The sequence below is a fragment of the Poecilia formosa genome, unplaced genomic scaffold, assembly GCF_000485575.1.
Source record: "Poecilia formosa unplaced genomic scaffold, Poecilia_formosa-5.1.2 Scaffold43, whole genome shotgun sequence".
Classification (NCBI taxonomy): domain Eukaryota; kingdom Metazoa; phylum Chordata; class Actinopteri; order Cyprinodontiformes; family Poeciliidae; genus Poecilia; species Poecilia formosa.
Genome location: NW_006799982.1, coordinates 2,036,236 through 2,052,894, shown reverse-complemented (window position 1 = coordinate 2,052,894; position 16,659 = coordinate 2,036,236). Strand labels below are relative to the sequence as shown.

At 38.9% G+C, this 16,659-nt stretch overlaps 2 protein-coding genes across 26 annotated transcripts in view; one reads left to right on the top strand and one right to left on the bottom strand.

Annotated features, from left to right (window-relative positions):
- LOC103137804 (uncharacterized) overlaps nucleotides 1–4,890 on the bottom strand; it is a 56,350-nt gene extending 51,460 nt beyond the window's left edge. For all 3 annotated transcript variants that reach the window (XR_001662054.1, XR_001662051.1, XM_016671262.1), the window contains exon 1: nucleotides 4,810–4,890. The gene's annotated coding sequence lies outside the window, so the exon portion shown is untranslated. The remainder of the gene's footprint in view (nucleotides 1–4,809) is intronic.
- ptprdb (protein tyrosine phosphatase receptor type Db) overlaps nucleotides 4,859–16,659 on the top strand; it is a 221,713-nt gene continuing 209,912 nt past the window's right edge. For all 23 annotated transcript variants that reach the window (XM_007551700.2, XM_007551701.2, XM_016671248.1 and 20 more), the window contains exon 1: nucleotides 4,859–4,943. The gene's annotated coding sequence lies outside the window, so the exon portion shown is untranslated. The remainder of the gene's footprint in view (nucleotides 4,944–16,659) is intronic.

Here is a 16,659-nt window from a genome sequence, read left to right as displayed (position 1 = left end):
TGGGAACGGGGTTCTAATGAGACAGAAAAGGAACTTTTTGGAAAATGTGCATCCCTTGCATTTGGGACAGCAAGCACTCATAGTGTTTCAGAAAAAGAGTGTTATACCTCCTGTCCATTGGTGTGGTGGAGGAAGTGTGTTGGTCTCAAGTTGCTTTTCTATTTCAGCTTGTTAGAATTAACTAAACCATAAATTCGACTCTCTACTAAAAAACCCTGAAGCATTTTATCCACCAATCAGTTTGTAACCTGAAGCTCAGCAGGACAATGGTCCAAAGCACACCAGCCAATGTGTGTTTGAATGGGGGGGAAACAAAATGGAAGTTTTGCAGTGGCCTATTCAAAGCCACAAATATAAAATCTGATTAGAATTTTGTTGTATGACCTCAACAGGCTATGTGGCTGAATAAAAATGACTCTGCAGAATAGTGTAAAAAAAAATCCTCTAAAAAGACTTTTAAAAAATTAATTGCGTTGGAAATGCTTGATGGCAGTTGTTGCTATGAAAAGTTTTACAACCAGTATTTAAGTTTAGGGGCAATTACTTTATCACATACGTCCAGGGTGGTTTGGTCAGTTGATTTTACTTGAGAACTGCTTTCAGTTTTTACTTTTGTTTCCTGTCAGCATGGCCGCCTTAATGCACTGGCTTAGCTGGACTGAATCCCAGGGGCCTACAATTTTCACTACCCTATCATTTAGGGTAAAAAAAAAACACAATAAAAGAAAAATCTTTGCTTTATAACTTGCCAGGTTTTCTGTCAACAATCCTTATGTGGTTTAATGGTTAATACGCTCATGCTTACTGCTGCTAGTAAGAAGTCTACAGTATGTGGCTGTAATTGTCGCTCTCTAAAATGCCTTACAAGGTATTCATACCACTCTAACTTTTTATCATGTTACCCGGACTTCAATATATTTTATTGACAGTTGTTTTCTGGCCCTCTGATAAAACCTGTTCTGGAATTATGGCTATGTCTAGCGTTGCAGAGATGCAAACTGAAGGTTTTGATTATTTTTCTTTGTAATATATGTGAAGCACATTAAGGCTGGATGAAAAGCGTACATGAACAGTGACTCATGAACAAATTGGTCTGGACGGTACCCTTCTAAGACATGGGCAAACTCTATTTGTCTGTCAGACATAATGTTTTTCAAGAAAATTTGATTGAAACTATGCACACGTTTGTGTTTACCTATCACATAGAATCACAAAATACTCTGAAGATTTTGTTTGCATTTTGACAAAACGTATACATAATAAATTAGCAGACGAATGTCATGGTGAAAACATCTACTTCAGGTCTCAAATATGAGTAAATTATAATTAATAGCCATGAACTTTTGTTTTATTTAAAGTTACAAGTTTAACCCGTGTTGTTTTCAGGAGTGTAAAGTATTTGTATTATGTCAGACTAACCTCTGCCAAATGAATAAACTCTGTTTCTGCATGAAAGCATTAACTGCAGAATTTTTGTGGAATGTTGGATCTGTTTTATCAGTGAAATAAATGTTTTAAAAATCACCACAAGTGCTGTATGTCACAGGAACAAACCCCGAGGTGTAATAGATTTAACATATAGCTAGGAATAAAAGTCCAATATTTTCTTTGGATGTCTGAATACATCAAAACCTTTAGGAGCATAAGGTGAAAACCTTGTTTTTCTTCCTTATTAAGTGTTGACTTCAGCTCAAACCTTTGACTATAATGAGGTAAAGCTTCTGGGAGGGCTTGTGGATATGTTTTGCCGACAGGCTCCTCTCACAGAACCAGGACAAGTATTCTAATATTGTATTCTAATAATGCAAAAGCTAAATAGCAATCCATCATATCATTTAAAGAACTGAGCGTCATACCTATAGTTGCCATTTGGTCCAAACATTTTGCATCTCTAAACAAGACTATTTGGTACCAATGTTCTTAACAGCCAAAGAGTTTATTTTTATTGTTAATTACCGTATTTTCCGCACTATAAGGCGCACCTAAAAACCTTCAATTTCCTCAAAAGGCGACAGTGCGCTTTATAATCTGGTGTGCCTTATATATGGGCCAATATTGAGCCACAACAGGTCTAGCAACTACGGTAAGCAGCCGCCCACTTAATTTTCGCGTAGAAGAAGAAGCGCGCGGTGCATGCTGGGATAGTTGTCAGAACGCTGGTTTGTTAATAACGTTTGACTGACTAGGTTTTAAAAGATTTTTTACAAAGAAGTCTGACAAGGTTGGAAAGCACCGCCACCCCCTTTTGTTCCGATACCACTAAATAAATGTGTAGCCAACTGCCTTCAGATGAACCCTAATCAGCTGGTTATACTTTAACCTCTGAATGAATTCAGCTGTTCTGTAAAGGCATCAGTGGTTTGTTAGAGATCATTACTGAACAAATGTGATGATCAAGGAATATAGCAGACAGGTGAGTTTTAAAAAACAAAGAGTTAAAAAAAGGAAAGAATATCACAAGCTTTAAACATCTTTCAGGATACTGCTATATCATTTGAAAATGGAAGGCACATGGCACCAGTTTGCACCTACCATCACTTGGTTGTTGCACTAAGCTGACAGGTAAGATAAGGTAGACATCAGACAGAGAATCAGCCAAGATGCCCATAGTAATTGTGAAAGATCTCCAGGGATCCAAAGCACATATCAAAAAAAATGTCTAGATGAAAAGTATGAATCATTCACTCCAGAAATGTGGCCTTTATGGAGGAGTGGCAAAATGAAAGCCACTGCTGAAAGAAGCATCATGAAGATGGGATGCTTCTTCTCATAGCACAAAGGGGGGTTGGTCAGAGGCAATGGATTAAGCTAAATGCAGGTTTAAGGTGTTGGGATCATTGATCATTTGGGTTTGTAGTTTAGTTTATCTGCTTTCCTTTTTCTTATTAAACCAGCTTTGGTTCTGTTTTAATTTAGGTCAGTTCTTCCTTAGTTTTTCTAGTTAGATTAGGTTTATTTATTCTTGGTGTTTAGTTATTCTTTGCTAAAGTTAGATTAGTCTTCATAGTTCTTCTGTTTGTTTACTCTCCCTTGCCCCCTTGTGCTATTCTCTCTTTCCTCAGTTTGCTTTCTGCTGCCTCCTCTCACACCTGTAACTTGTTAGCCAATCAGCATTAACTCTCCCAGTATTTAACTACCTCTCACCTCACCCACTCCTCTGGTTCCTCCTGTACTTCTCCACTCCTCCATGTACCCTGTTCCTGTTTGTTCCCTGCTCGTGCTCCATATTACCTACCTGTTTGTAAGTTCTTATTTATTTATTATTTACTTTCTTGATTAAATACTCGCCACCAACTCGTCGCCTCAGTCTCCTCTGCATTTTCATTCGAGCTACATGACAAATGTGCGTTTATTTCCATTACAGATTTTCCACATACATTGAATAAAAACATAAAACATTTAAGACTGGAATAATACATCAGACCAAGAAGAAAACATTTTTAAAGATGGAAATATTGGCTTAGTGAAAGTATATTTGTTGCATAATAATAATTTTCAAAACATACATTTGAGATGACACGTGGAAGTTGCAAACTGAAACTGTGGTTTAAGCTCCTGCAGAGCTGGCTGAATAAAACAATGAAAAATATGACTTTACACTGCACAAAATTAGGTTAATATGAACATTTTAAGGAAATGTATTTTTAAGTATAAGGACATACATTTCTCCTTATGATCATTAAGGGGCAATCACTATATTAAGTTCTTACTATAAATACTAAGCCCAGCAGAGGTGTACTGCTTTAAAAATGCCAGCCCACATTTCAAAATAGGCTCATTCTTGATGAACTGATTGCACAGATGAAGCTTTGAAGTATCCTTTTTGCCCTAAGCATCTTTAAACAAAGTGATAAAATAGATAGTTGTTGAAAAGATTGAATTTTCAGCACTCATCTCACTCATTCCTCCTGCTGGTGGTCCAATGGATTGTGGAATACCTTGCTGGCTCCAATATCACATCATTCCGTTTCATATCACTTCAAATTAACTAAATAATTTTAAACGGTGACCTCAAAATGCGCTCAACTTTGTAAATTAAGTGCTTTAAAATATAAGTTTAAGTTTTACTTATTTTGATTAAAGTCAATATCGTAACTTCACAATAGGCTACACCTAAAAGTTAAATTTAATCGAGTGTTTGCAAAACCTTGATCAAAGTCAACTTATAGTCACTTAGCAAATCAATGCAAAGCTACAGTTTACAGGTAATGTTCTTCTGTTCGGTTCTGAATATCCTGCTGCCTTTTGAGTGCTTCGTTTTCATATGAAGTTGACTGGAGGCTGCAGACTATTCGTTTTACAAGTCAGTGTAAGAGGATTCAGAGTCATGCTCTGTTCGGACATTTGGGGCGGGGGGCTGGTGGGGTTCATATGATGTTCTGTGTTCGCATTCTGACCCACTTGTGCAACTTTTAAGGGGGTTGTTAAAATCAACGGGTCGTCTCCCTCTTCTGCCCCTCAACTTCAGTGTAGCTCCTGCATTTCTCACTTCCTCTCTCTCTCTCTGTATCTCTCTCTCTCTCTCTCCCTTTCTCTCCTCCGTCGCTTATCTCTGCGCGCATCGTCAGCACTAGTTTGGAGTCAAATCTGACAACCGCCGCCTTTGCCCGCTCCTTCCTCCGGCTCTCCTAATACTCTCCGGCGGCTGTCCCGGCTCCTTTAAAGGGGTAAATCAACTATTTATTTAGCTAAAAACACGTGTAAACATTGATATTTTCTTTCTTTTTCTTTTTTTTTTTCTTCCCCAAAGAGTCTAGCTGACCTCGATTGCCTACTCTGTGCCGTGCTTTCTCTCAGATGATGTCTTACCTTGTTTCTCCTCCTAGCTCTCACAGTCGGGACCGTGGGACCGCATCCGACCGCTGTGTTCAACTTGAGGCGAAGAAAGACACGGGAAACTCCTCGGGATTCTCCGTACATCGAGCGCTCATCTGGATTTTGTGGTGAGCTCACTTAGTTACATTAAAAAAATCATTGCATTTATTTTAATAGTGAATACTATCCAAAGCGCTGCATCTGTTGTGCTGATCCGATAAGAACCCAGGGTGTGCAAGCCAAATTATTCAAGTGCATTTATTATTATTATTATTATTTTATTTTAATTGGCCAACTCTTCTTTGTTGTTTTTTTGCATGCACAAAAGCAGAAACGTCGCAGCACTGCTTACTCGCTTCTTTCGGAACCCCCCCCCCCTCCTTTTTTTTTTTTTTTTTTTTTTTTTTTTTGTAACGTACCCCACTTAGTTCCCGCTTATTGTGCATGTGAATTAAACGTGGCCACTTGTGACAATTTAGCTGTCAGTATTCCTATCACGAAGCGGGCTGAGAGTCAAATAATACCGTCCGGAGTGTGGGAGAACAGGAGGGAGATTAGGGTGAGAGGAAAGAAGACTGTGAGAAGAAACATTTGCGGGATCCCTCAGGGAAGCGCTGCTTTCTTTCTTCCCTTTATTGGGAGGATTTTTATTAGTCTTTAATGCCTCTACAATGATCATATTATCTAATACGGTTTTGCAGGCTCTTTTTAAGATGTACTTATTGTCAGTGCCATTACTGCTCATTATATGTGGTGACACACTCCCGGCTGTGCTGTAAGAAGGCATCTACTGGGCCATTTGCTGCTTTTTTTTATTGTCCTGTTTATCAATTAAACTTGTCTCTAATGGAGAGCTCACACTTCCTCCAACATAAAACATTACTCTCCCACACACCATCCGTTAGCATCTCACCTCCCACATAGCCACACTTGCTGTCCACAGCCGATTATCTGGTTACATGCCACCATTTGAGCTAATAGAGTCCTTACTTAATGTGATGACTTCTCAATCAGAGGCGGCCGAGCACAGCTGAGGGCCGCTTAAAGGTTCATAAGCGGTGTCATCAAGGGCAGATCAAGAGGCCAGTGAAGACCAGACAAAGTGCCCCGTGGAGGTTGTCTGAGTAATTTGCTGATTCGTTTTATTGCTTAATTACAGTATGGGGCTGTCACTGTATGTGGGGGTATATGTGTGTGTGTGTGTGTCTTTTTAGTGTGCCTGTGTGGGTGTGTGAGACGGCTTTGCTCGCTCATGTGTGTGCAAGTAAAGAATGAGGGAGCAAAAAGAGAAAAAGAACAGAGAGAGATTATGCTAACTCAAAGTTTTGGAAGAAAAGGATGAGGGGGGGGGTTACTTTAGTAAGCAGTTTTTCCCAGTCACATTCTGTCACAGTCTGCAGGAACACAAACATTCCTGTAGACTTTAAAATACTAAAGAGAAGAGGATTAAAACTTCCAGTGTCGTAGTTTTGAAAAGTTACATTTTCAAAACTGCTAAAATTATCCTTCGTGCTGGTCCTGCACTTCTAATGAGATCCCAGAAAAAGTTCTGGCTGGATGAAGCTTAGGTTGGCACAGCAGTGCCTCTCCCTGACTTGTTTCTGTGCACTGCCCACAATTCTCTACAACCATGCATGCTGTAGTAGTAGGTGGTCATAGCAGTAACATCATTTATAGAACTTGGAATGAGCACATCATTTGTGATGGATAAGGCAGATAAGGCAGGCAAAACAGTCTTCATTTTCCCGGCAACAAGAAGGGAATGCGGTCTCCTTATTGACTACAAATGCATAAAAGCAATATAGAACTGTCTTTGTGACATTGTATGTTACAATCTGTACACACACACCTTTTATAATGCTGCTCTGGACAATATCAAAATCCACCACTGAGTCCATTCAATAGGCTTGAATACCAAGGCTACACCTACATAGGGCCGCTGCCCAGAAGTTGCTGGTATTTTTGGATGTAGACTGGGGAATCATTCCATGTTTAAATGAGATTGCATAGACACCTTACCTGTACTGTAGTTGTCATGCCAGGACACTATGTGGTGCTGTAGTTTTAGAATATTGTTGAAATGCACATGTGCTTTTGACCCTTAGCTTCCACCGTACTAGCTTCTACCTCATTTAGAAAGCAGTAACTGATCTCAGATAAACTAAGTGCTCATGTAACACACCTATATATTTTGTTTCAGGAGTTGTACTAAACTGAACAGTTTGAGAAGCAACACAGTGCAATGCTATCCTCCATTGTTTTTGTTATCTGCTCTTGCATGTGGAGAACAGTCCCTGCAGCCATATGTTCTGCACATGTGCACTTTCACACCTATTGAGAACTTCACATACTCCACAGAGGATGTTCCTGAAAAGTTCACTCTGACACCTGTTTTCAATAACTGCTGTCAGAAATTGATCTTTGGAGAACAACAACTATACTATGGTTTCACTGTGTTAATAGGTCCTAAATGACACTCGAAATACAACTATTGCTTTTCACTGAGGTAATATTTTTCACACTGAATTTGTGATGACTAAACTTCACTACTGAGTGAATTTCTTAGCAGTTTTATAAAAAACAATTCAAATAAAAATCTATTTGCCTTGCTATCCAGGAGAAGCTAAGCGAAACATAGACTGTTAATTTCAATATGGTAGGTAATTGGTACATTAATTAGCACTTTATGCATTATTGGGCATAATTCCAACAGCTAGATGGCAGCAAAGTGTTTCCAATTTCATGCTTAGTAAATGTAGAAGATGCATCAACAGAGATTAGTTGAATACAAACATCACCCTGACTTTATTAAGACCAGAAGCAAGTTGAGGCAAGTCCACTGCATTACATGGGGGTGTCTTTTGTTTACATTGTCTTAACCTATCAACATTAATGACAGATTAAAACACACAAAAATCATTTCCTCATATTTCAGCCTGTTTGAAATTTAAGGCAGCACTTAGGCTAATGTAAGACAGATGTAGAAAATATGTAAAAAAAAAAATAATAATAATAAAAATGTCTCTGTTGATGTGTTTTCCAGCATAGATAACAGAATAGTGAGCTAATAAGAGGTTGAAACTGTGAAACCAGAATTTTCTCCAGCTGTATGGAGTAATTGCATTATTACCACCTCACCTGTTGTTGCACACTGCTGATCAGATCATTGATGAAGTCTGCTGGGTTTTTTTCTTACCTATGTAAAAAGCCCAGTTAAATTCCTTGAAAATATTTCTCAACTGAATACAGACAGTCAGGTTGTGAAAACTTATCCCTCTGACATTATTGCAAATCTGCCTTGCGTGCAGTAGGCAAGGCATGCAGCTCAAGTTGAATAATGCCACAGTATCACTTTACTACTCATCTGTTTTTGTAATACATACAATTTGACATCAGACTAAGCCAAGTTGACAGTTTTTTATGCATGTCAATGCCTTGCATTTAAACCTTAAAATGCTCCACTGCTCCTAGATTTCTGTAAGTTGCATGCAAATTCCACATCAATAAGCCAATAATATAATCATTTCATCCCAAAGTACACTATACAGACACTATGTCTGTGCCGATGAAGATCAGTTCACTTCCATATGCAAACTGCATATGGAACATCAGCAGCAACACGCATACGTCATATACATGACTGAACTTATTGTTCCACAGAATGCTCCTCATTTCCTTAAGCTTAGCATACATTTATTCATACGCATGAATACATGACAGGATAGTTTGATTACAACTTGCAGGGGAGCCGCTCGTCATTCTAACAGGAAACACTGTTGAAAATAATACTGACAAGCAATCACATAATTCTTGTTTTAAATTTTTGTGTTAAAACTGTAATATCGTAAACCCATAGCATCTTTATTGATTTCTTCATGGCGGCCCATGCCAGGTAACAAGACTGCTCAAGTAAGACTCAAATTTTGGCAATTCTCTGCTAAAGCGACATGTCTGAAAAATGTTGGACAACAGTTGAGTTTCTGCTGTTTTGTGTCTCTGTTAAGCTTGTGGGGGGAAAAAAATGAAATGAAATATGTGAAGAGATGATATGTCTCAAGCAGGCATCATAATGAATGAAAGAAAACTCATTTTTATTGGAAAGTGTCCGGCCTCTTCACTCCTCAATTTACCTCCAGCACTCTGTTTAGATGAATTTCAGTCAGGGAATCCGCACAGATGTTTCACCAGAGAATTTGAGCCTCGTCGTGTAGACTTGGCCGTGCAATCATGCTATGAACCAATCAGTTAGTTTCGGTACATCCCATCGGTTTTTCTTGTCAGGTGAAAAATGAGATGTATCTTCCGACGATGAGCTGATGTGGTGTCACTGATGGCTGTGCAGGTGATTATGATGACAGGTTTGGTATTGGTCCCCATAATGACAGCTGCAAAACTGATTATCTGAATAGTACCCATGCTGAGATGTTTAATTATCTGGCAGATTAAAGGAATGAACTTCTGCACTTAGGAAAGCTGTTGTCTGTGTTGAGGTGTGATTAGCATTTCAGGGCCACTGTTTCAGACCACTTGTGCAGAAAACCCACCTCAGGCCAGCATCATTGATTTTGAGTCCCTTAAGGAGCTTGTCTCTTTTTGAGTAACACCATGAACCCGTCTCCAAGATACGAAGAATCACTAAATGATTTGATCAATGTAAAAAATAATCTACACAACTATAACCTCCAAACTCCAAACATCTTTGGGTGAGGAGTTTAAAACTTTAAAGCACAAGATGTCCCAAAACATTCCCATATTAGACGTTCTCTGCTTTCCGTCTAAACTTAAAAAAGACTTAGTTACTAGGGATGTAATAATACAACACCACAATATTTTTCAACAAAGTGAAATCAGTGTTTCTGACTGTTATCCACTTGCTGTTTGCATAATGAGCTATTATGAATTATGTAAAGGTGTGCACTTTTGACTGCTGTAGTAGCTTGTGTTGATGTTTTCAGCTAATACAGACTTCTCAACCGACTGGACAACAACACCTTAGGACAAAACTACTGAAAAGGCCCCATAACATTGCTGGTTTCTCCCCAGTGGTTTAAAACAAGTTGACAGAACTTCAGACAAGAACTGAACAATTTGCGAGCGCTGTGAGAAAAGCTGGGCAGGCTAATTGTTTGCCTCTAACTCTGCTGAAGATGGCGTCTGCTTTGAAATTTCCTGTCAATGCTAAAATGAAGAGCTTTTTCATCAATCAATCAAATTTTATTTGTATAGCACATTTCAGCAGCAAGGCATTTCAAAGTGCTTTACATAATTAAAATTAAAAACAGCATGTGAGAAAGAGATTTAAAAAACATAATTAAAACGTAAACAGTGAGAACCCTACCCTAACCCTAACCCTAACCCTTTGGACTTTAGTCAAAACACCGTTTGACCAGGACTCTAACCTTTCGGATTTTAGTCAAAATGCTGTTTGACAAGGACTCTAACCTTTCGGAATTTAGTCAAGACGCCGTTGACAAGGACTCTAACCTTTCGGAATTTAGTCAAGACGCCGTTTGACAAGGACTCTAACCTCTCGGAATTTAGTCAAAACGCTATTTTCATGAGTAGCATTAGATCATCTCTCGTTCAAAATCTGAAATACTTGGATTAATTCTATGATGAACATATTCCTCGAACACAGATTATTGAAAGTTGTTTTGGTTGAGAAAATATAAAATGGAGAATTTTCTTATTGTTTTTTTGGCTTCAGGATTGTGATGAACACTTTAAAAAGAGAAATTCATAGTTTTCCCAAATGTTCGCTAAAATCATCTTGTCTCATTCTTATGAATTTAATATGTTTGTACTTATTTCATGAGGATGATTTTTCATTGGTCTTTTCATTTTCACAATTTCTCACTTCTAAGCTCTCTTGTCCAATTAACATATCTAAATGCATATCCACACATGAATTTCTTTCCAGGAATCAATGACATCACATTGTTAATGTGATAAAGAAACTGCTCTGATGTTCACCTATCCTATATCAAAGGCAATTGTACTATAAAATCTACCATAGTTCCACACTCCTTAAGATAAATATAGTGGGGAAAAAAAAAATCTGCTGAAACTGCTGAAGCTCTTGAACACTTGGGTCCGAGTGCTGCAGCTGCAGCTTTATCCCCCCATCTGACATAAGGCATAGATAACGCACTAGCTAAGCAGAGAGGTAGCACTGAAACAGCAGAGCCAGTTTTTCTCTGGAGATAGCTATAGGCGCAAATTAGTGAAGGCAAATAAACAAGAAGGGATGAAAACCCTGTCAGATTCCCTGGCACCAGCCATGGGTAGCATTAATTTCCATGTCAAAATGCAGTTTAAACCAATGTTAATTATTCTGGTAATTTTTACCTTTTGTTTGACATGTTGTCTAGACTGGAGCATAATTATTTTTTTAAAGGTTTTCATGGTTCCAGCAGCCTTTATTCATTAGTAGTTTTTGATTTTCTTACCTAAATACAAATATACTGATGGAGACAATTGATGATTTCATTTATTTTGGAAAAAAAAAAAAGCTATTAAAAGCAACCTGGCCTTGTGTGTAAAAAAATAGTTGCTCACTAAACCTAGCTACTACTACTCATAAAAACCATTAAGCAATTGCGATATCCTGCAATATTTTACAGTATTTAACATCATCCTAGAGGAGTTTTGGGCTGTTTTTCTTTGTAGAATAGTTTCGTTATAGTCGTTAAGAGTCAGGTTTAGAGCTTAAATAGGCCATTCCAAAACCTATTCAGAGGATGATTTGCTGATGTGTTTTATATTGTTGTCCTGCTACATTAGTGAGCTTGGGCTTAATGTTACAAACTGATGGCCAGAGAATTTTCTAAAGGATTTTCTGGGAGAGAGCAGAATTCAAAAGTCCGGACTCTGAAGCACCAAATAAGCCTTAAACCTTCCCTCTACCACCACCGTGTTTGACTTCCTAAAAGTCCGTCAACACGATATTTTCCCAATTGTCTTTGATATCTTGAAGTAATAATGGTAGACTAACCATTCTTGGGAGGGAAAGTCTTCTTCATTTGTGGACAATGGCTGTTTCTGTGGTCTGCAGGATTCTTAAAAGTTTTAGAAATGGCGTTTTTGTCCTTTACAGACTGAATGCTGCCCCTAACTTTCTTTGGTCCGGTCTGCATTTTTTTTTAAATCAGGGCTTGATGTACATAGTAAAAGTATACCAAAAAATGTGGTTGATCATAGCTAATATATTTGACAAAGGGGGGATACTTACTTTTTTTTGCATCTAGGTGTTGTTTTATTTGGATACCTATTCTATTTCATAAACTGAAACCATAATTTAAAAACGGCATTCTGTATTTATTTTTTAAAAAATATCTGTCTGATATAAAATTTTGTTTAATTTGTAACTAATTTTACAAAAAACAATTTAAAACAATACATTTGTAAAGGGCAAATACTTTAGAGCCCAGTGTACTGTAAAAAGTGACATATCTTACTGTCTAAATTCTATAGCTTGAACATATCATTATATAAAGCCATAAATGATGCGTATCTCAAGCCTGGAAGGCTTTAAGACACTTTGTGTTTATTTTTCTCTTTGGTAGGTGCATGACGTCATTGTGATAATGATGTTACAGTGCTGCAGTCAGGAATAGGGTGCTGCTACGTCTTACATCAGAATAAGATTAAAAGCTCTTTCTTTTCGTGAGTGCTCCTCATTCTGTCAGCTTTGTTGCTAGAACAGACGCAAACACCTGCTTAAAGAGCTTCTGCGAGATGTAGACAAGTTGAGTGTCTTTTACTTGATGGAAGAGCTGTAATTGTATTAAGTGTTTTTGTTAAGACAGTGGGTTGGTACGGGCACAGTCATATAAGAACCTGACAATCCATGCAAAATGGTCGCGACATTACAAACAATTGCAGATTTAATTTTTTTTTCCCAATGTGCCAGATTGTGACTTTTGTTTTTCCTTTTTCCCCCAGTTGTTTGTTCTAAAAGATGCACATCAGATAAAATATAAAACACGCTTACATGTACTCGCTCACATAGCACAGGCAGATGAGACAAATGAAGCATCTCAAAGACACAGAGGTAAAGTCCTGGCTGCTAACGCAATTAGTCAAAAACCTTATTGCGTCTTGCAGCTATCCTCCCATTCTGTCAAACAGTACATGGCCTCGGGTTTAAAAATAGCTTAGCACAAACACAGTTTTAGCAGGGACAGCCCCGGTGTGCTGGCGCCAAACCAAAGAGGTGGTGATAACAAGGTTGAAGTTAGTTGGGATTTTTGCTGCACCTCAAACCTCCTCGCACCCTTTTTCTAAATCTGATTCATCCTCAAATGAAATGTTTTTTCCAAGAGTGTGTTTAAAAAAACACACGCACACACACATTTTTCCCTCTGTTTTCTTCTTCTTCTCCTGCCAGATACAGTTGAGCTATCCCCTTCTGAGAACACATACACACACACACACTCACATACCCACCCACCCCTCTAATACTCTCATACACTCACACACTTTCTGCTTCACACCCCTCGTTCTCTCACATCTCTCTCCTCCCTTGGCACCTCGATGTGTTTCTCTTTAATTGAGATGCATTTCAATGTGGTGCAAATTAGCTTTCTACAGCTCAAGTCCAAACTTGCAATGTATATATGTGAGTGCGGTCGCCCATGCTTACGTGCGTGCACATGTGTGTGTGAGAGGAGAATTCCCACAGATAAAAAAGAAGGCGCTACCTTCCTGTTCGTTCCACTGCCGTGTCCTCTGATGCCTCATCTCTCCCACAAACTTATATTTTTAGCATGGTATTAATAAAAATTGGCTGCTTTGGACTCCTTTAGTGTGTGTCCTTTGGCTGGATAAATTCACTTGGCTTGCCTTGTGTGGATTTGAATTCCGATCTGAGTCTCGGAGAGATGACAATATGCTGCAGCTCATTAGGGAGAGGAATGGAAGTGAGGAGGGTCAGGAAGGTCACAAAGACATCCGTTATGCAATGCTCTCCTGACTCTTTTCTGATCTGATCTGGTGCTGTCTTCCTAACGGTTAAAGCTCACAACTTTTGTGGTACTCTTTCGCCCAGAGCAGGTTATAGATGCTTGGCATGAAATAGCAGTTACTAATCCGTACTCTTTTGTCATAATAGGTTGCAACCTCTACCGAAACCGCAGATGTAACCTGTCACACAGGTAAAAATGTGAAAATGTAATCCACCTTCTCGCAAAAGTTGACACTTGTCGTGCCACCATCTCATTTCAACTGGCATTTACACTTGAAAATTTGGTGGCTTCTAGCAGGTAGTTAAATATGTGCATGTAAGATTTCCTTTGGGCTTGAGGTTTTATATTTGGAACATGTCAAATATAAAACTTGGCTTTTTACAGTGCAACTAGGTACGAATCCAGGATTTAATGCGGCTTTCAGACAGATTCAAAATAAAATTGACACACTTTGTTTGCTTTTATCAAAGTCATCTTATGAGCAAGCTAATAATGTTTTTAAAACGTTACCTCTGAACGAGTGGCGACGGAGCTCCTTTAGCTTCCACACCATGATCTGAACTTTTCCAGACAGGATTTTTTTTATAAGAATTTAAAATAGCAATAGCTTACTTTAGTCATAACTTTAAAAACTAAAGGATTCCATAATATGTTATGGTTTTTACGATTGTCTCATTTTAAAATGCTCCAAAAAGCTTTGAAAATGCTCTATCCGGTGACCTATAATCAGCTGCATAAAATATTTATTGTTACTGGAAGCCTACTCTGTGTTTATGGATTTGAGTGTTAGCTTAACCAACAAGCAGTCTTTGTTAGTTTAATACATCAACACGAGAGAAGCTACTTCCCTTCTGACTTCAGAACAAGATTCTCAAACAGCATTTGTGTGCATGTCTGGGGATTATGATAATGGACAAATCTAAACTATACGGCAATACTTCATAGTTTTGTGAGATGGAAACTATGAAGTTTTTGAGATCTGGTTTGGCTACCAGTAATGTATAGTTACTCTGTAGTGGCTTCATTCATACTTTAGTTGGTCCTCTGGTTTTAGGTGCAGCTGATTTTTGAAGTCATTGTTGGTTATATTATAGCTCCTAATATAATAACCCACCTACGTTTTGAATGCAGAACTGAAACCATCCTTGTGGATGGTTCAAAAATGCATCCAGGGGGTTTTATTTGGTAAAACTGAGAAAATCAATGTGGGCTTCTCAATTGGCAAATCGTTTGGTGTTATGGGGCTCTTCGTGCCACTTTTTCTGTGAGAACACACATGGATGTGTGAGAGAAAGAGAGCGCAAGGAGTCATTTGGGAGAGTGATGCTGACAGTAGGGTGACCTTGGGGCTCCCAGTCTTCCTCCTGTCGATGAAAGAAATGACTTAGTGCCTCTCTTCCCGCCCATGATGGCTCATTTATTATCATTAGGCACATAGTCAAAAGATGCTGTGCAGGCCCTCAAGACGGAGCGCGGTGTGTGTTGCTGTGTATGGCTGTTTCTGATAGTGGAGCAGAGAGTGACAGACAGCAGGAAAGAAATGGAGACGGAAGCCTTATCTCATATGATAAGTGCTTCATGTCTGAGCATATGTGTTTGTCAGCCAGTGTTTGTCACAGGTGCACTCGGCTTCGCATTGGCTCGTGTTCGGAGTGTTTATCCATATTTTGACAGCCGACATGCTGCCTGTCTGCCTGCATCTGCCTGTGAGCCGCACCTCTCTGCCCGCTCTCCGCGCCTCCAGCCTAACCCTGCGTCACCTCGGCCAGCCAACTGAGCGACATCGGTGGTATATGGCTACTTCAGGGGCGGCCTCCGCGCTATCGTTTCTCAGCATGATGGATGGAGACTTCTGCAGGCCAGTCAATACCCAATCTGAGCCCCACTGTCCTGATTTAAGATACAGCAGAACCCAGGTGACACACTCAGAAGCATGCCACTTTAATCACTGAGCATCAACTCCGTGCCTCTAAGATTGGTGTGTGGATAGGGCTGCGTGCGCGTGCCTGTGTGTGTGTGCGGTTATATTATTATCTCACTCAGTCAAGCAGTGCTGTAATCACACAGCGATCGGCAAGTGCTTGCACTTCTGACAGAGTTAACATTTCTTCATAATGTAGAGGTGCTGACATAAATAACGTACGGGAGGGAAGATTTATGTTACGAGTCGCTGCAATTGTACCAGAAAACATGCATTATCTAAAGGGTAATAAAATTTGCACTGAGCCGAGTGTGAGCAGAATGTTCCCATGCTGTAAATGCCTCCGACAAAACTTGTTCATGCACTTGAAATTACCTCTAAATTGGCAAAAGGTAATTCTTGTAAAGATGGAATCATGGCAGCATTGAAGGCTGATGTCTTTATAGGACTAAAGTTGTTTTCAGAATGTCTTTAGCTGATGCAGAGAAAAAAAAATCCTTCAGTTCCAGGGCTCAGCGGATACTATCATTTGAACAATGTATCAGTTTTGGCATTTAATGTGTCTGCCAGCTTATTCCAATATGTTCACCAACAGGATAATTTAATTTATTTCATTATTTAATTATTATAAAATGTAAACAAAAATACGAATTTAGTAAAATAGAATATCTTGTGGTTTTTCCAGCAAGTTGTGTCTGTCTGCGCCTATATTGATCACAAAACTGATGGAGCTGTGTAGCATGAAGTAATATTCAAAGTCTTTAGTGGCAGTATTCACCCCGATCATATAGGGTGAAATTCTTGCAACCTTGTTTTTCCTTAAGATTACATTTAAAATTGGTATATAAGTATGCACTTGCACTGGAAGATTTGTGCATCTTTATGCACAAATCCTCCAGATTTTGCACTGCCATTTCAAATTGAGACTCTAGCTGGATGATTTGAGATGGTTTAACA